Source organism: Zonotrichia leucophrys, chromosome 13, assembly GCF_028769735.1.
Source record: "Zonotrichia leucophrys gambelii isolate GWCS_2022_RI chromosome 13, RI_Zleu_2.0, whole genome shotgun sequence".
Classification (NCBI taxonomy): Eukaryota; Metazoa; Chordata; class Aves; order Passeriformes; family Passerellidae; genus Zonotrichia; species Zonotrichia leucophrys.
This window is the reverse complement of record NC_088183.1, coordinates 12,474,363-12,495,000: the sequence shown is the minus strand read 5'-3', so window position 1 is coordinate 12,495,000 and position 20,638 is coordinate 12,474,363. Positions and strand designations below refer to the sequence as shown.

The 20,638-nt window shown below is 38.1% G+C and overlaps 1 long non-coding RNA gene across 1 annotated transcript in view; it reads right to left on the bottom strand.

Annotated features, from left to right (window-relative positions):
• Positions 1-10,046: 10,046 nt before the first annotated feature.
• LOC135453484 (uncharacterized) overlaps positions 10,047-20,638 on the bottom strand; it is a 49,680-nt gene continuing 39,088 nt past the window's right edge. The window contains exon 3 of the long non-coding RNA XR_010441874.1: positions 10,047-11,558. This is a non-coding gene — a long non-coding RNA (uncharacterized LOC135453484). The remainder of the gene's footprint in view (positions 11,559-20,638) is intronic.

The following is a 20,638-nucleotide window of genomic DNA, read 5'->3' as shown; positions in this document are numbered from 1 at the left end:
CAGCACCATTCCTCACCCAGCTCTGCAGACCTTTCTGGTTAAAGAGGACACCTGCCCAGCTGTGTGAGCTAAGCATGAGTTGGAGCCTGCAGCCCAGAGCAGCCTCCTGCCCCTTCTGCTTTGTGACCTCTCTACCAACATCCATCAATGCCACTGCCATATTTCCTGGAAAAATCCCCTTGCCCAGGATTCTTCTCCTGGGAAGCTGAGAAGCCTCAAAGAAAAAGGAAAACAATATTATCTCATTTGCTTCTCCTGTGTTTTGCTGCTTTGGAATGTGTTTGGAGATCATTTATCCAACATGTGATTGTTTCATTGGTTTCATGTGAATTGTTTTGACTTTATGGCAAATAACAGCCAAGCTGTGTCAGGACTCTGGAAGGAGTCAAGTTTTCATTAGTAACTTTTTAGCCTTCTGTCTGTATTCTTTCTCTATTCTTTAGTATAGAATTCTTAAATATAATATAGTATCATAAAAAAAAATTATCCTTCTAAGAACATGGAGTCAGATTCAGCATTTCCTTTCTCTGTCTAGGAGCCCCGCAAATACAAGACATCAAGAACCTGCATTCTTTATCATATACAGAGCAAAGTGTGACTGAATAGTGCTGCATTTCTCCAAGTCCTTGATGTTAAATATCAGCTTCTGTGAGGTCACAGGAAGAATAAAAATTGTACAAAAGACTGGAAAGAAAAATCTACAGCGGTATATGTTAAATATATATGTACACACACGCACAATTTGTAAAAAGTATTTGCATTGGAATTCAGAAGGCTGTCTAATAAAAGCATTTGATTCTTTTTCTTAGAGCAAGTGCTGTGGATTAAAGTGTTGAAATAAAAAGTGCTGTTCAGCTGCAAATGGCAGTGAAGTGCCTGAGTTTGGGCTGAGAAAAGAGAACTCAAACAAGTGTGCAATTATAAAAAACAGATATAGTTTTCACGCCAGAAAAATACATTAAAAGTTTTATGTTAATATCAATGGAACAAATATTTAATCAAAACTTTTTGCGTGGAGAGACCCTTAATCACAGACATGGTAAAGAAAGCATCTCTGCAGTCCAGCTGTAATCACAGGAAGCCTTATGAAATACAGCATTGAGAAGGAAAGATAAAAGGCTGTGGTCTAACAAAAAATAGTTACTATTTATGTTTATTTTCTAACAGACAAGGTTTGTCAATAGCATAACTGAAGATCACCAGAGAGCAGTGTTAAAATGTCTCCTGTTGGCTCCAGAATTATAACTTGTTTTCTCCTTTAATTATTCCTGACTTCACTACATAGATATAAAAAGATGGAAAGTTAGCACCAGTATAGCAGGGCAAACACTTAATGAGTCAATTCCTATGCAAATATTTCAATCAATTACGCTGGACCTAAATCCCAATGTGGTCATTCCTGCAGTTACCTACACCTGCATATTTGCTTCCTGTTTAAGAATTAGGGGTCATTAAGAACCTTGTATCTCTATAACCACATGCATACCCCAATTATGCATTTACTTTATCGCAGGTCTAATGACCGAGCAGCACCTGGCTGACAGGTTCAGGCACAAACACAATCTAGCCTTGTAGTACAAGGGATTAATCAGGATATAAACTGCACCCAGGCCCTGACAGGAGTCCTGAGCAGTCTGGAAACACATCCTACATGCTCTCAGAGGGAGGTGAAGAGCCCTGTGTGTCTGTGGGCCACACCACAGTGCAGACAGAGAACATCACAGATTGTCCAATAAGGTGCTGTTTGTTTGGGGTTGGTTAATGACCTGTGATTTGGTACAATTCCCTTTGTCTGGATGGAATGAGTTTACATGACCAAGATCTCAGCGAGGGAGTGAAGCTGCAGGGCTGTTTCAGTGAGTTTCCCTTGCTGGAATGACAGCTCAGAGCACTCAGCTTGCCCTTTATCTTTGAAGATTCTCATTTGTCTGCCGTTTCACAGCAAGCAGTTCTGATGAATAGTGCAATTAACCTTTCCATTATTAAAACAATTAATTGCAAAAATTATAGACATGACAAGGGCTAAATACTAATGCATAAATTATCAGGTTCAGGAATTGTAATTATTAATCTATGTACACTAATTGTGAAATAAACAAAGAGGACAAATTGTAATCAGAAGTCAGTGCTAGAATTGATGGTCATTTGTTTTTCCTGTAAAAGGAGAAATGCACCATTTTGCTCTTGACATAAAGAATTAATTCATACCAAGCCTTAAGCTAGAGTATTTTTTCTCTTGTGAATGATGTAGAATCCAAAAATATCAACAGTTTAGTATTGTTTCTACAGCAATGTAAGATTCCATCAAAGATATTTGCATGTCAATGTAAAAATATCTGCCTAAACTACTCCTGCAGTGAATCTCACTACATTTTCATTTCATGCAGCTATAATTTGACTAAGTATTGTGAAATTCTTGTAACAATGTAATATTACAATATTATAAAAAGCCCTACATATCTGACACGTGGCCTTGATGATTAATAGCAACACTAAAATATTTCACCTATGGGAGGAGTACCTGCCTCACAAACAGGGCACACCTGGGTTATCTGTGTTTGGTGGGGAAGAAACACAGATTGACCTAGTCAATAATTTTTTTTTTCCTGTGGAAAGTGTCAACAGTTCAACAGTTTGATAATCTTTCACCTTAAAGACACTCAGGAATATAGCTATGAAGACCAATTTTGTCCCATTGCTTTGTGCCAGAAATAATGAAAACAATATCCAACTTTAATCATCTCCTTACCTCCCTCAAGCAGTTCTCCTGTCTCCTAGGCCTCCTTCTCCCCCCATTCCCACTAAAAATACCCTTTTCCTTAGAGCACGACCACCTTCCCTTGAGTCATTACTTTCAAAGCTGCGATGTTGCCACAGCAGGATTCAAACCCTGAGCAATGGTCCCAGGAGATAAGTGATGTTGGGGCATCAACTGCTGTCACTGTACCCAACAGAGCTGGTTTCTTCCTTCCATGCTGTTAACAACAGGATGCATTAAACAAGTTTCAAATGGTTTCATCAATTAAAAACCAAAAACAAACCAAACTCAATCAAAACTAAAGAAATCAACAACAAAAACAAGCCCAAGACATCCATAATGTAAAGGCACAATTATAAAGCATCAGCTAAGTTAGTTGTCTGTATCAAGTATCTATGCAGCACCTGATGCAGGAATGTTTTGATTGGGAGATCTGTGAAATCCAGAAGTTGGATAATGATGATGTTAAAACCCGCAGTGCCAGAGACCTTTAGCACTAGAGAAAAAGCTTCAAAGAACACTCGATGTGCTGAGGGAAGGACATTTTGCTCATAGAAGGACATCACCCCCTCACAGCTCTGGAAAGAAAAGCAAAGTTTCTCCCTTGAAACCAGGTCCCACTTCACATAACATTTATTTTTGCAAGTCACCTTTGGTCCCACACACAAGTCCAGTGTCAGAGACTGGATCACTTGTACTTCAGTGAAACCATGCCACCTACACAGAAAAAATGTGAGGAATTCCTGAAGAGCTGTCAGGCAATTACCAGCTGGCTCACACCTGGCCTTGTGGCTGACTCCAGAATCTCGTGTCCTGACAGCATTGTGGCATGCTTAAATAATGAGATTATTACCTAATTTTCCCACTGTCAGTTTCAAACCAAACAAACAGCTTTAGATATCAGATAATTCATTCAATTTTTCAACAAGTGGCTTGTTTCACAAGCACCATGGCTTGGCAGCAATACATTGATGAGAAAACTACTCAAATAATCAGTCTCTTAGTGTAGGCAAAGCATAGGGAGACACGTGCAGGATGGTAAGGCAGCCCAGCTACAGTCAACAACAACAAGAAAAATCAAGGCCTCCTTTTACATTGCAGTGTATGGCACCAGTAAACGGCATTGTTTTTATAATCACCTTTTCACAAGGACGCTATCACAGAAAACATTAATTGATAATAAATTCTGCATTATTAAACCAAAGTTCTGGCAAATCCTCTTTCATGTCTTCTCATTCTTTTGATTTCTTTGTTGTCTGTACACTGTTACAAAATTTACATTTATTCATGCCAAGGATACAGCTAAAAAGGGCAATGCTACAGTACACATTCTGAAAACAGCTATATCACTGATAACAAAGTACAGATTAGGCATATTCCCAGAGTTAATTATAAGTGTTTGTGCTTGAATGTCAATGCAGGAAAACATAATCTTGTTACAATATAAAAAGTTATTATATAATGGCCTTTCCTGAAATACAGTTTACTAGAGCATAGCAGGTGGCAGACAGAAGGCTGAGAAATGTAACAAGCAATTACATTACAGAATTTTTCCCTGCACTTTCATTAGCTAAATTTCTTCCTATTTTAATCTCATCTTTTTAATAATGTGTCAGGACTGACACTCCAGTGGACGTGAAACTCAGAAAGGTCATGGTTGAATAAATGCATCTATTTAATTTTTCTCTTCAACTAGCTTTAAAAATTAATTTATCTGATTGCTCAGGCTATTATATAAAATTTGCTGGATTTTGTGTATTACTAATAGGCACCTTCCTTGTATTTTTGCTCACTATTGCCTAGATGAGGTTTTTCTAATTCTTGCTGATGGCTGATTAAGGAAATAATAAAACAGTGACAAAAGGCAATTTTGCAAAGTTCCCACAAGGCTTCAAACAGATCTGAAGTTAAGGAGAAGGAAAGCATCAGAATGGTTTTCAAACACAGTCTTGGGGTGCAGTATTATTTTAACAATTATTTTCACCTCTACTCCACAAACCCACACATACTGCAGTGCTGCCAGCCCAAGCAAGCTGCCTTAAGCATATGCAGCAATCAGAGGAGCAGAGCTCATCACATCATTACTTTTCAGGTGTGCTTGGGCAAACAGATGAATTTACCATCAAATCATAACATAGGAACTACTACATAAAATAGGCCAATTCCAAAATATCTTTATGAAAATATTTTAAGACTTTTTCAGTTTTTGAGGAGGTTTGTAGAGAGAACTAAAAAAAAAAAAAAAATCAATTTGATGAAGTGTTTCTCTATTTTTTTATCTTTTAAATTTTGATTATTTTTTCAGTTTCATAAATCCTGTATGTATCTTTCTTCCAAAGATACTTTTCAGGGGATCAAGATGGTTACATTTTTGATAGGGAAATTAAACTTCTGAAAGATCTGTCTAATCTTTGGTGAAATACTAAGGCATTTATACAGGCTGATTTACTTGATCCCAAGTAAATCCAGATTAGCTATGATGAAGAGAATGAAATGACAGTATTACATGAATGAATGGTGAGAACTGGCCTTGTTTTAGAGAGTTTTATAAATAAATATTTACAGATATTCCTGGGGGGCTCAGAAGTAGTTTCCAAACTATTAGGGATTGTAGCAGTCAAGAAAATTAGTCGATAGAGGAAAAGAATCAAAACATTGTCACAAGATGAGGCCTTGTTTAGTTTGTAAAAAAAAAAAAAATTCATCCATCACCTTTTCCACTTGAGATGCAAAATATTTCCCTGGCATTGAAGTTTTGTGCATGCCCTTGGTTTCATGCAGGCCTGGAAAGAATTATCAGTGAACTATTCCATTTATACCTCCCAAGATACATTAACCCAATAAACTGAAGCCCAAACATTTTAGATCCATACATTAATTGCACAGTTGTCATGTAATAATCTCACTGAAGGTGTTAAACCCAAGCTCGCCGTGAATGCTGCTTGTGGCCTCTTGGGAGCTGTGCAATTTAGTAAGTATAGCTCACTGTATAGAACTGATATAAATAAGAAATAAATTACAGTACATTTACTGCAGCTACTCCACAATTTTTCCTTTACATTCCGAAAGTAGATCAGTTCCCCTGAGCTGTACAAGTTATAGATAAGAATGGAGCAAAACTTGCAGATTTCACGTTTGTGTAAAATGATTTTCAAATGAGTAAGCCTTGCCTCGAGACTGCAGTCACTTCAGACTTTCCCCAAACTCAAGTAAATTATGAGATTGAAGAGATTACAGCTGTCATCTCCATCTTTTATTCTGGTAAAAATCTCAGCTATCTTTGCATACAATTCAATGCTATATTGTCCTACCACCTCCTAATCAATTTGGGAAAAAGAGTAATCTCTCAAAATCAAACATATATTTCTCTCCTATTGCACAGCACAGCTTGTTCCAGTTAAGGAGCTGATGCCGCTATAAAAACTTTAGTTTTTAGGGGATACTAAAATGATCTATAAAATTTTGCTCTGGAACGAAACCTACTGTGCAGGGTTATTAGGTCAGAAATCTTTTCTTCACCCTCAAATGGGTATGATTCAAAAAGAAATAAAACAAATGGACTTTTGGAGCTGACATTTCAAAAAGTTCTTTGTACCCTAACTTCTGAGGAAAACTTGGAATTCCATTTTATTAATTCCCCATCTTTACAATTCTACTTCATCACTCAATCACTCCTGGGATCGTTCTTACCATGGTAATTAAGGCTGTATGAAGATGAGCGAGAATGAAAAGGAAGAACAAAAGAAAACACATTTGATCACTTTGTTATGTTCCCTGCTTCAGTTAAGTACATGCTCATTACTGAATATCACTCACTCCACTCTCTCCTTTGCATGCTGTTGAATTGGCTTTTTCCTTTCCCTTCCCCAGGCCTCTCTTGCAGATCCCTGCTCTCCCCATGCCTTTTCCATGCTCTCCCACTGGGTCAGGAGGCTCTTCTCCTCTGTGCATTGAAATGACTCAAACTGCACAGAGCAGAGAGCTTGCGGAGCAGCAGCTGCAGCCTGGACCAGTCCCACACTCCTCCCTCCTTGGGAAAGGAGAGCCAAGGAGAAATCCCCAAGCAGCTCTCAGCCCTGCAGGCAAGGTGACACTGCAAATTCCCACCTGCCAGGACACAGGGGAAGGGTCCCCATCCCAAAGAAGCAGCTTGTCCCCCTTGCATTGCAGCAGACCAAGGAGGGAAACAATGAATGACTTCATCTCTTATGGTCAGGAAAATTACTCTGGTTTTTGGGGAGCTTTGTTTTAGAAGCATAATTTAAAAACAGCAAGAGCTCCTTTAAAAGTTTCTAAAACCTCCATTGCCCTGGCAACGTCTGCTGAGAGCACTTGGAGAAGAGATTCACAGCAGAATTGCACTTCTGATAGCTGAGGTACTTGCCAACTCTGAAAAGCCACCTGAGTAATGAACTGTTGCTTTCTAATTGATGCCTTCTGTTTCCCTCACTTCTATTCATTTTGCTCCCTGTAGAAAACTAAGAACATTTTTATGCCCTTTTTTCACCTCAAGTTCTTTTCTGAATAAAGGAAAATATTTTCAACATTTGAAAAGGTTTTTTTGTTTGTTTGTGTTTTTCTTTTTAATGAAACTAAGGAGACAACTAAAGCTCAGGGACATTTGATATTGCAACACTCATTCTAATCTGATCCACCAATAAGTACAGCAACCAAGCAAGAAAAATCCAAACAGTACAGTTTTGACCTCTTCCACTTGTTTTTTCCTACCCTTAAATTGTAGAAAACAGGCTGTTCATACAGCATGCTTTGGAGAAATCAGCTCCTCATCTATTACCAATCAGATTCTACATTCTCAAAGTTAACATCTGCACTAAAAACAAAGGAAAAGTTAAAGTTAGGAGAAGAAATTAATTATACAATCATTTGATGGTAGGCTTTCATGAAGGGCAAGGGCAACTTTCAGCTATCCTTTTCAACATATTTGGCCCAATTCCATTTTCCAAATATGTTATCAATATGATAATTCCACACTTTCCCATCTGTAGACAGTCCAGTCTTCATAAAGGTAGCATTATTACTACAAACACACTGAGGGGAAACTATTTCAATTACCAGGAGACTATGCAGCTCCAAGTCTATTTATTTCAATTTATGCAACTGTCTTGATATATGCGTGCATAGAACTTTTATAAAGAATGAATAAATTCACCTTGAAATTGTACCAATTGACTTTGGCTGGGCTGGGCTGTGCAATGGAATCAGAATCACTTCTGAAATAAGCCCTGACAATGCTGATCAAAAGCAAGTGGCTACTCATTTATTAAAGTGACGGCTCAGCAATGGTTTCAAGCACTGGCTGACGTGGCCTGGGGTGTCAGCCATGGCCCGGGGTGATGGCTGTGCCTAAAAGCTTTGGAGCCACTTGTGCTCTCTGAAGCTGCCTCTGATGGAAATCTGACATTTCCTAGGGCTCCTGCACCTGCCTGGATGTCAAGCAGCTGGTGTGAGTACTGTCACCCGTTTCAGATTGTTATTCCACCAGTGACAAGCTTGCCCTGAGACTACATGCATGAAATTGATCCTTTTTCTCTTTGGTATGAGCAATCTGGTCAGGGAGAAAGCATCTTGGGTCAGACACATGCACAAAATGCCCAACTCCCTAATTTCACAACTTCATTACCTTAACAACTGAAATGAATCATCTCCAGAAATGCAATTTAAAACATATATTTGAAAGTTTTAGCCTAAGAACTTAAGTTTGTAGAATTTATAAAGTGATGGGTTTTGTGGTATTCTCCTTTGAATGTTCAAGTACAGGATTGCTATAGCAACCCACATCCTGCTTTAAAATCAATAGCAATTCAGGCAAGACAAGCTGTTAAACCAGTGTAACAGGTAGGAATGTGCTTCCTCAGTTCATCTTAGGTGTTGCTACAATGGAAGTTTAAGTTACAGGAGGAATCACAAACTTTCAACATGATTTTGGAAAACAAGGTGGGGGTGAGGGGGATGAATATCAGTGGATTTGGATTTGAGGAAGGGCTTAGCTGAAAGCAGCAGAGCTCCTGAGCAACTGAAACAGACTCCAGATTGTGCTCTTTGAGCTTTTGCAAAGAACAGAATTGAGTTTAAGTGAATCTGTGCTTTCCTGAAAAGTCAGTTGTAGCTTTGCTCTTATGCACAAGAAATCCTCTAAAATGCAGCCACAGAGGTGCTCCTCCACTGAGACCTTTTGAAAGGAAAACCCAAAGCAGAATTAGCACAACCTCATGGAAGTTTCACTGTGCTGTTCACTATGAGCCAAAGGGGGTGTTGGCTCTCATTTGGAATGTCCATTCAAAGCTATTGTTAAATGCTTACAGTTCTAAAATTAATGTAATTCAGTGAGAAAATTTCTTCTGATAACCAGCTATTAGAAAATTCATCTTGCAGTAATGAAAGAGTAATAATGAATTTGTTTTTGGAGAATAAACCACTTCATCTTTATGAGTGTGCATGTCAGGCCTGTGCTGTCACCTGTAGTGCACTCAGAACTGTGAGTCAGGAACCCTTTGTGGTTCTAAGCAGGATATCTGGTGACTCCAGACATTAAGCTGACTGGCAGTTTTACAAAGATTCTTCTGTCTGGACATCTCAAAGACACACTTCAAAAACAAATCTTAAATAGTAGAGGAAAAAAAGTGGGAAATATAAGCAAGTTTTGTTTTGTTCTAATTCCTTGAACTCTTTTTGCTTTCCGTAGATATTTATAGTAAATTGCAATTATTCATCAGTTTCAGAATAAACATCACAATAAGAAAACACATCTCTGTGTGTACCCCTCAAAAGGTGATGATAAGAAGTGCTTATTTCCTTGAAAGAGGAAGCACTGATTTCAGAAGTTTTAATGCATGTCTGTGCAGGAATGAATACCAATTCCCAGACATTTGTAGGCATTTGCACAAGTGTATCAAATAATGAGAAAAAATGAAGAACCTCTCAGAATATATATTAATATTTTATATTCCTCAACCTATTGACACAGCAAGATAAAATTACAATATGTGCCTACCTTCCTCACAGCTGTGAAGCTGAATAAACCATCAAGCATTGCAGTGTAACTATTGCAGAAACTCTCCTATATCAAGAGAAATCCTTTACATTTATGGAAAAGGTGAAGGAAAGTTGGCTAGAAGTAGTACATAAGAAAAGGGTAAAAACCTAAGAAAAACAAAGATTGACCACAACACAAATTGTAGAGACTGAATGAAACAGTATTTTTTTATGATTTCCAACCTCTGGTTTTTTTATTACTGTTGCCATACATTGCGTTCTTGGAACTGAGTCCAGCAAAGAACCAGTTTTCCTTTTAAGATGCACTCGGTGGTGTGAAAATCCTTTAATGGATGCATACTACACTTAAAGGTCATAGAGTCTCCCTTCCAAAGTAGACTCCTGAATGAGAATATTTAAGTTGCATATTATAATGGTTAAATCATTTTAAATGATTTAAATATTAAATATTTGGTCTGGTTTGGAATTAACTCTTCCTTCCAAGTTTTCATCTTGGCATAGGAAGTTTCTATTGCCCTGACTTTATTCATCCCATCAATCCTAAATTTAACAGCAGCAGGGAAATATCACTATGTTGTTTTTATTGGCAATAAATAATTTTACTTGAGCCTTTCTGGGAAGATGTCCAGGCATTGCATCTGTGTTAAGTTATAATATTTCCAGAGATAGTGGGAGAGAAAGTTCATTATCATTTTTGACCCTTGGTGAAAACAGTTTCTTCAGTGTTATTAGGTGCTCCTGTCTGGCAAAAGCAAAGCTTCTTATTTCAGCCTGTACTCGTTTAGAAAATTACTTGAACTCTCTTGGTGTTTTCACATTTACAGAGCTACACAGGGGAAAGAAATTTCATTTTAACAAAGACTGCAGAAATGCTGTGCAGGGACAAAAGACCGACCACAAAGGCTTCTTCCATAACCACTAACAACTCCAAATTACATTCACCACTTCATGTGTGCAACAGAGTGTCCTCTCCTTCCTCCCTCCAGGAGCAACATCTGGCACTGCGCACATCTGTACTTCCGACATTCCCACCCAAAGGTGCGGCTTCATTCCAGAGCACCTCAATCCACACAGCATCAGAACTCACCCAGGGTTTAGCTATGCAACATTCTAAAATACTCATGACCGCTGTCTTTTTCTGGAAGTGCAAACTTTCTTAGCAATAAATCTTCTTTTTTTTTTTTTCAGTTGTGTAAGTTTTTTTTTTTACCATGGAAAAACCCTCACTGATTTTCACTTGCAGTTCATTCTCTTGAGATATATTTCCATGTACACGTATATTTCCATTCACGCTAATTATTTTTACAACAGGGAAAAATGCTTGTCGATGTGAAGCTGATGCCAAAATCCAACATTCTTTTAGGGAAAAGATTGCAGGTGAGTTGCTGACATGCAGACACCTCATGTTATTTTACTCCCTAGGAATACGAAAAACTTCATTATTCTTTGAAAACCTAAGATTGTTTTGCTCTCTCCAAGTCATGGTGCAGTTTCAGGTTTCAACTGGTGTCGAATTTGTCTTGAATTTTTTTTAACAGTGCATAATGTCAACTTTTTAAACTTCCCAACAATGTCCTATGTTTAGTCTAATTGTCTTCTCGCAGCTCTCAGGAATCAGCTGGCAGTTCTTGGAAGTCTCCCCTATTAGAAGAGGGAGCTCTGATCCCTCTCCTGCAGCTGACACACGGCCGTGCTAACGAAGCCCTTGACAAGCACAGCGCTGCCATTTGTCACTTCCTGCCGCAGCTTTACAAATCACCATTTACATCACAACTGGAGCACCATGCTGCAAGGCAAAAAAAGCTCTTTCATGCTCATTCCTTGTCCTGCCTGGTTCAGAGATCGCAGCGCTTGAAAGCACCTCATTCCCCCTTGCATGACATGTACAGGCTCAGAAATCCATTGCTCCTTCTCAACCAATCCCTCACTGAAGTAACTCCTTACATTTTTCTTTACAACTCACAGCAACAAAGATATTCTTCCCATAATGTCTGGTTTTATTACTGTGGTTGCATAGGAAAATAACGACATCATGCTGTGCTTTAAAAACTGTGTCCCTGTGTGCAGTTAACTCATTCCATCTCAGAGATCACTGCATGTGTCTGTGCATATCGAGTAAGTGCTTTACCTGAAAAGGGATTTTGCACAATCTGAAAATGCCCAGGAGGCAAATTGTTTTATTAAAGTTCATAGTCAAAATCAACTTTGCAGAGGAAGGGTTATCTGCCTTTTCTAAATTCCCTATTACAGCCTGACAGCTTGTGAAAAAGCCTGGCTAAACAATCCCTTCATGTATGTTTAGCAGCTGACAGTTTTCTTGAATGTGAGAGTTTTTGTTTGTCGGGGTCTTTTTTCACATTGCCGTTTAGCAGAACTACAAATTGCAGCAGGGGTCAATTAGAGTAGCTGTAAATGTTTTTCTGGTAGCTTTTATCTTTTAAGGCACCAGGTAACACCTTGAATTGAAATGTAAGCAGTTCTCTAGCACTATGTTCTGACCTTTGAGCTACTCACTTCTTGGTAAGGCAAAGGTTAGCTTTAATTCCTTCTGTTAAAGCCATGCCCACATGTGAGAGTCTTCTACCTCGGGCTGCTGGACTCTGACTCCCTCAGCACCAATCTGCTGCCCAGCCTCAGGTTTCTGAGAGAGCCCCTGTCCCCTGAGGGACAGATGGGACAGGGGTGATGGAACACCCACTCCTTTCCTCCTCAAAAGCAGAGTTTTCTTGCCTTAACACAGGCAGTGCCTTCAAACAGCACCACTTCATCTCTGTGGAAGTGAATGAGCTGAGAGCACTAGGATCACATTTGTCTCTGTAATTTAGAATTATTCAGAGAATACTGATAGGTTTAATTTTTTTATTTGTAGACCTATTTTTCTTTGTAGACCTAAAGGTTTATATTCATTCATTCCTAGAAGGTCTGTGCAACCCCTATGATCATGATGAATTTTATTGATTACACTAAAACCAAGGCTTCACTAGGAACCTTTTCCCCTTGACTTAACATTCATAGCTCAGTCTTGGTCTCTGCTATCTCTAGAGGATTAAATTGCACCTTACTTGGTTACATACAGTAGTATCCACTCAGAATGCACAAATCCTAAGGAACAAAACCATGCTTTTGTCTTTTTACCCTTACAGAACCATATTTTGTTCGTCAGACTCCAAAATTCAGTGAAAAAGCAAGGCAGAGTGAGGAGTGATTTCTACATGATGGTTAATTTGAATAATGTACTTGAGTGTTTTTGATGTTTCACAACAAGACTCACCTTTTGTCCTTCCTATATATTTCCTTTCATTCTCATCTGATCTACCAAGAAATACAGCAAAACTAATCCTAGCACAAATCCACAAGGACAGCCATGCACCATCAGCCAAACAACAACAAACCCCTTGCCTGAGCTAACTTGAGCATAGGAAACCCATTTTCAATTAATCCATTCTAGAGAAATTCTTACACATGAAACACAATTTGTCCAATACCTTCTATTGCCTTCAGTCCTCTCCTTTAGTGCCTATGGCGTTTTTTGAATTGCTTCCATATAAAAAGACTGAGATTGACACACCAGGCAATTCTGGCAGTGCTGCATTAGTGGTTGGACTTGATGATCTGAGAGGTCTTTCCCAACCTCAATGAGTGTGATTCCATCATTCCCTAAAAAGCTGAAATTCTAATGTATTGTTCCAGAACTAAAATACTGCTTTAGTGGCATACTCTAAGAATTATTTGTCTACATAAGCTTCATGAAATGGTGTGATTGTTCACTAACTACTCTTTTGATGCCTTCAAAATATTTTATCACGAATGTGGCAGCAAAAACTTATTTTCATTCCAAGCAAAGACAAGCTGAAGACTTTAAAAATTTCTGACAACAGCACTTTGTGCCTCTGAACAGCTAACAGTGAGCAGGGAAATCAGTTGGGATGACTGTCCCAGCATCAAGGGTTTCTTAGTCATTTTTTATAAAAAATGAAAATGTTCCAATAGGGGAGGCAGAAAGGTTTTCACACAGGAGAAGGCAAAAACTGAACAGGATTCTTCAGTGCAATCTGGATGATCCAAAAGCAACTTCTGCTACCCACCTGGGACAATTTCTTTGATTTTTTTTTAACAGCTCCATTTCCACACCTGATTTTATTTATTTCTTTGGTTCTAGAACTTTTTTTTTTTTGACAAATAGAGTTTTTTATTAAAAAAAATAGAAGCACATTATCAAAACAGCATGATCAATTCTGTTGGTAATCCTTCATTTTTCATACAAATGGTGATAGATAAACATTTACTAAAGTAAAGACTAGCTTTGTGTGCAAATGACTACTACAATACAACACTTAGAAAAGCAGATCAACAGTAGTTTCACTGAGAACAGAAACATGTTTGATAAATAATTCATTTATACCTACTGTGCATAATGATCATTCTTCTTAAGCCAGTATTTCTGGGAAAAAAATCACAATTTGTCTGGAAACATGACACGGAGCCTCTCTCATAATGACAAAAAAAATCTAAACATTGATAAATAAGGTATCTCAGCTTATTAAAAAACTGAACTCCTTCAAAATCTTGCAGGTTTTCTTGCAAGTTTTACTTGTTACACAGCATCTAACTCCAGATTCAGCCATCTAAGCATGCTCTGATGAGCCTTCTGCCTCTGCATATTCATCATGGCTGCAAACCTGTCCTGTCCTTGTACCCTGGCACTCAGAGAATTCTCATTGTGCTCAGGACTGGCTGCACTGCAAACAGCACACAGGCAGGGCTTTGGTACCTGCACTGATTACAGCAGGTGATTTTCTGGGAAGTTCAGGAAATCATAACACCCAAGAGAAATATTTTCTAGTCTGGAAGATGACTGCTTCTGTTCACTAGCGTCATCTTCATATCTGAAAGAATATTGGAGGCAAACATACAGCTTCCTTGTAAAACAAAAATATCCTTCAGTGCTTGGATCCGTGCAGATTCAGATGTAAATCACTCAAGAAGGAAAACACTGCTTGTAAAAGCAAAGTTCTGATAATTAAACCCTCTTGTATCTATTACTAAGAGTATCAGATGCATCAGTGTGTTTCACCAAAGGCTCCTGACTATTTCACACAGATCATTCTTTGACTAAAGCAGCTGGTGGCCCACATGTCAAATATAATTCTTTTTCATACTGTTAATCATCAAGAGTCCTAACAGAAAGTCAGGTTTGCAAGATGAACTGTAACTATGTGATTTTTTTCTTCCATAATTTACATCTAAGAGTTAAACACTCCCAGAAGAAGAAAAAAAATAAAATTATCCATGCAGTTTGTACAACAGATGCCAATGCATACATCCTCCAATATGCTCAGAGGTGCATCCCAAACCAAGCTGAAATCAAAGCATCTTTCAGCTGGTTTTGAACCAACTCAGAGTTCAGCCAGAGCCAGAATGAGCTCCTCTGGGGACCCATGAGGCTCAGCATTGCTAACACGAGCAGGGCCTGGGACAGCCATCCCAGCACAGTGGTATAGGGTTCAAGGGGACCCTTGACAACGGGAGAAATTATGAGGAGGACTCCATTGATATCAGAAGGTGAATTAATTACTTTATTATACTATATTATTCTATACTATATTACATCTAAACTGAATCTGCACAAGCACTCAGCTCACTGAAGAAAATCTTGTGACTATATCCTGACCAACAGTCTTGGCCCTGATAGGCCAAGGAAACCAAACACCATCACTCTGGGTGAACAATCTCCATACTGCATTCTGCTTTGGCACAAACACAGGCACAGCAAATGAGAGAAGAATTGTTTCTTCTTTCTCTGAGGTTGTCACTGCGAGTCCCAGAAAATTTCCTTGGGAAGTTGTGCCTTGTTTTCCTGTGTGAAGAGGAATAAAGCCACTCAGCAGGGCTGGGGGCTCTGTGACAGGCAGGTAGTGCCTGTGCTCTGTGGTACCACAGAGTAGCACTGCTCTGGGCACACACAGAGAAACCTGACTGCTCATAAAACATGGACTTGGAGAGGCTACAAAGCATAAAACCTTCTTCAAGGCCACAGGCTGGAGCCCTTGCTCTCAGCATTGTGCTGGCATGCAAGGACAGGTAAAACATTGTGTGACCTACACAAATTATGTCATTTATGTGCTGTTTGTGTTGCAGTAACACCTTATGCTGAATTGCTGCAATTAACTTACCCCAAAGGCTTTTGTAAGGAATAGGAGACCCATTCTGTTGAAAGCTTTTCAACCTCTGTGACAAATGTAAGAAATTTCTTTATCCTCCATGTAAGCACTTGGAAAACAGGAGGATCACAGGATAAAGTGTGAGCAGAAGCTCACATTAAAGCTAGGTGAGATAGCCTGTTCTCTCCAGCACACTCAGGAACTAACATAGAAATCACATTTTCAAAGAGGGCAAAACCATTTGGATATAATCAGTTTAAAATGTATCATGATACTGCCCCAGTCTTGAAGGAGGATACAGCAATAAATAAGAAAGTCAGTGAAGAGGAATTGGAGAGACCCCTATAAGGATCTGAGGAAAATGGAGATAACTCTCTCAGAGCTTCTTGCCAGATGTTGGCAATTTCACTGTTGCACTGCACAAAGCAGATTTGTATTTCTATAACCTGGGAAAGATTAATCTGCTGCAAGCAACAAATTACAATTTGAATAATAAATTCCAGGTTTCCCCAACATAATCTCTAACCTTGATAAGAAAACAGACACCCATAGTAAATCACTTCAGCAGTGCCTTAAAATGACAGAAAAATATCAAACAGCAAGATATGGCAAATTAAGAACAGGTTTTTAAATTGAATCCTAGCTATATTTTGATTCTAGCAGAGGATATATGGCAATGATTAAACAGACTGATAATTTAATTATATCATGCTGGAAGGTCTTGGCTAGCTGTCATATGATTCTGTGTTCTAAGGAGCTGTTGCTTTGATCCAAAAAAGTGAATCAAAGGATGTTTACATTTTAGGAGGGGCTTGAGATCTCCTTGATAAAATTTTTTTCAACTTTTTCAAAAACTGATAAAATGTCAGAAATTATTACAGGTATATACTTTTAATAACCACAGAATCTGAATGATGTCAAATTTCATAAAGCCCTCAGTCTCTGCCCTGACCACAAATTAACTACTTAAAACTGTGCACAGATCTAACTTCAGTGCACTAGAGTTAATGGAGATGAGGTAATCCCTTGGCTGAACAACCCATAATTAATTAATCATTGTACACAATTGTCTTTGTATAGAATATATGTTGCATGATTGTGTAACAATCTATTTAAGCATATCAGAGGAGGCAAGGATTAATTCACAAAGATTTCAGAGATCCCACTTAGTCCTCAGAACTCTACTTACTAACTCACAAGATAAAATTAATTTACATACATCCTAATTGTTAAATTATTGAAAACACACCACATGAAGCAAATTAGGGAACTTGAGTATTTACATGAAATCATAAACAGAATTGAAAATACATAAGATGAAATACTGTTTATATGCTTGTACACAGGCCTGATGAACTGCAGCTGCAAACAAGAAAAACTTTTGGGAAAACTTGTGTGCACCACTAGGACACAACCTGTCAAACCCATGGCTACAGAAGATGCATGAGGTAGAAGTGACAAGCTGACTAAAAAAATTCAGAGAAGCAAGGAGGGTAAAGTCACAAATATTCAGGCACTTTTGCCAAAATCAGAGAAACTAATTTTTCACAGGTACACTAAAAGTGCAATTTGTAACTCAAACTCATTGGTATTGGTGAGCTAGTTTACATCTAGATGCAATTTAAGTTGACAAAGAAAAATAAATGTTTGTTATTTTATTGTTACTTTAATTGAACCAATGCTGTTTGGTTATACTCCAGCATTGCTTTTTTCATGCATTCTTTGGTCATTATGGCTTAAGCTAAAATTAACCTTGGTGTCTGCTTATATACTTAGAATATTTTTTTACACAACACAGGCAATCATGAGTGCTCCTGTTACACAGGATTCCCAGCAAAATTAGGAACCATTTTTAGTTATGAGTTGGTTCATGCATTACTTGTAGTTGATTCAACCCTCTCCCTTCTTGTTGTAGGCAGCCACACTGCACAAAAGCAATTCACCAACATAAAGAAATCAATGCAGGACTGAAAGAAACAAAAGCATTTCAGAAGTCTCTGAAACAGGATCAGCAAGAAAATTGTAACATGCAAAGGGCAAGATGAAATGAGGATTACAAAAGAGGTATTTCAGCAAGAGTCCCTCTCTTCTGGGTACATGCAGGAGAAGCCAAGAGCAAAGGAGGAGCCTGTGCTGTGTCCTGATGCCTGGAGAGGTGAGAGCTTCCCACCTGCTCTTGCCCATTCACACCTCTCCTCACAGAACTCTTGATGTACACAGCCACACTTCCATAATATCAATGGAATATAAACCTAAAAGAATTTCTGTACACTGCCTTAGCACTTCAAGACATGACAAAGGAGGAACATAAAACCCTTGTGCAGGATAGGGGGTTTTTGAGTAATTTCTAGAGTTTTGTGTGGTTAAGAGAGAAAGAGGGTATTTTGAAAAGTATCAAAAAAAGATAAGAGAGGATGAAAGCATTGCCTGACAAAAGCCAGCAAGATATTTATGAGGATAATTCTGATGTGGAACAATTCTTTTGTTGTGGTTATACCCACAAAGAACTTTGTAGAGAAAAAACAAACTTCAGCATATGCTGGGCCTTGCAAGGGATTCAAGGTTCAGTCACTACTACACTTCCCAGGATATAGGTACGTTGACAAAAATCTCAGGCCCAACATGCACAGAAAGACACACTCAATAAAGAAAATGAATGCTATTATTTAATCTTTCAGTGGCCTGAGCAATGACTTTGACTCTCATGCTTTCTGAAGAGATGGAGCCTGCACAGCTCCTGCTGCTCAAATGCCCTGGGTAAATCCTCTGCTAGACTCCAGTGCCATTGCAGGAGCACTGCTTAGCTGATATTACCAAGATCATTATTTTCTCTTGACATCACAGAGTGAAAGCAATAGAGGAGATGCATTTTAAACCAACGATTGCCTGAAGATAAAGCAGTGATCTGACCCTGTTAGAAATTTCAGCTGAACCCTAAAAAGTTCTTCAGCTATGCATGTACAAACACACAAAAACCTCAGCACAGTTCCAAATCCTGCCTTACAGGCTTCTTTGGGCTTTTTATTTGTTTTTAATACCTGCACTGCCACTATACCTACCAGTTTATTGCTTTATTGTACTAAGGAATTTTGTAATGAAAATTATGTACAAACCCAATTATAAGTTGTTGAAATCACAATTACAAGACTAGATTATACAATCATTTCTACAGTGTTTTTGGGATTTCTTTTTTATTCCAAAAACACCACAAGTACCTAGAAAAAATCTGGCTTTTTAGATTCATTGAACATGGATTAAAAATTAGAATTACTATCATCATTACTATCATATAATCATTGCTATCACACACAAAACTTCAAAGTCTGACATGCATTTACTGAGTTTTTGACTGCAGTTACTGTATTCAGGCCCTGGAAATTCCTGAGGATTCCTGAGATCTGCATGGTATTTTCCTGAACAATGATAACTGCAGGAGAGTAGACCATACCTCTGAAGGTGTATTTCCAGGCCTCTGGAACATTACTACAGATGATCTAACTAGGCACAAAGGTAGAATACATTGACTGTTTTAACTGCCTTGGTTTCTAAAATGTTGAACAAAGACATAAAATCTTCCAATTTATATATGTGTGTGAACTCACCTGTATATGTCACACCTAGGTTATACATATGCTAATGTTCAACCACATTTTTTTACAAAATCATTTCTTCCATTCCTTTCTAAATATTTCACAATATTCATCCAGAAAATAATTCTCAACAATAATTGTATTAGAACCAAATGGAACTGACACAAAACAAATCATCGGCTCCATTTGCTGCATTTAGCAGTCACATTTTCACTTATTAACTGGAAGATTATTTCCCTTTTCTTTCTCTCACTATGAGCAAGGATTTCAATACATTGCATTTGAGAAAGGGCATTGTATTCTTTAAATAAAGCATGTCACTCAAATAATCACTAAGCATTCATGTGTAAGGCCACTGTAGATCATGCTTCAACTGCAAGAATCACAATTGTTTTTATATACATCTTTCACTGAACTTTAGAAAAAATCTGTTTGTGAATAAAACTGCCACTTCCAGGGTAATTGCAAGAAATTACTTATTTCACAACGTGGAATGCTTGAAAGGTTTTCAGTCAGCATCACACTCAATGTACGGTATTACATTAATCTTGAAGCTATCTGGTAGAGCCATCAGAAGCTGACCCAGTATTTAGAGAAGCATTGATACAGAGTGGGATGTCAGACATTCTATAAAAATAATTTATTTAGAATTTCTGGCTCCAAATAATAATTAATATTTAATTCAGTATATTGGATATCAAAATATAAGCCTGTTTCTTACTAATTTGGATTGAACAGTGGGATTTTAATCTTTAAATAAAAACAATCACCACATATACTGTTTCAGAAACAAAACACAGGAAAGAAAAGGATAAGCCCTGCAATAAAATCCTTCTCTTCTTTCACTCTCCTCTCATCTTCTAATCCTTCCAAGAAAAACCCAAAGCAAAAAAGCCAGATACATCAAATTAGGAATTCACACAGACAGCATGGGAGTATCTAAATTCCACACAAAACCTCACCAAAAGAGCCAATTTTGGGTGAAAAATGACAGTTAACAACCTTTAAAAGAAAGAGCAGAAGCATAGCAAGTGTCATAACTTTGAAAGCAGTAGCTACATTTTCCTTCCCGATTCCAACACCTGGCTTGTGGAGTGCCAGTAGCCATGGCAACC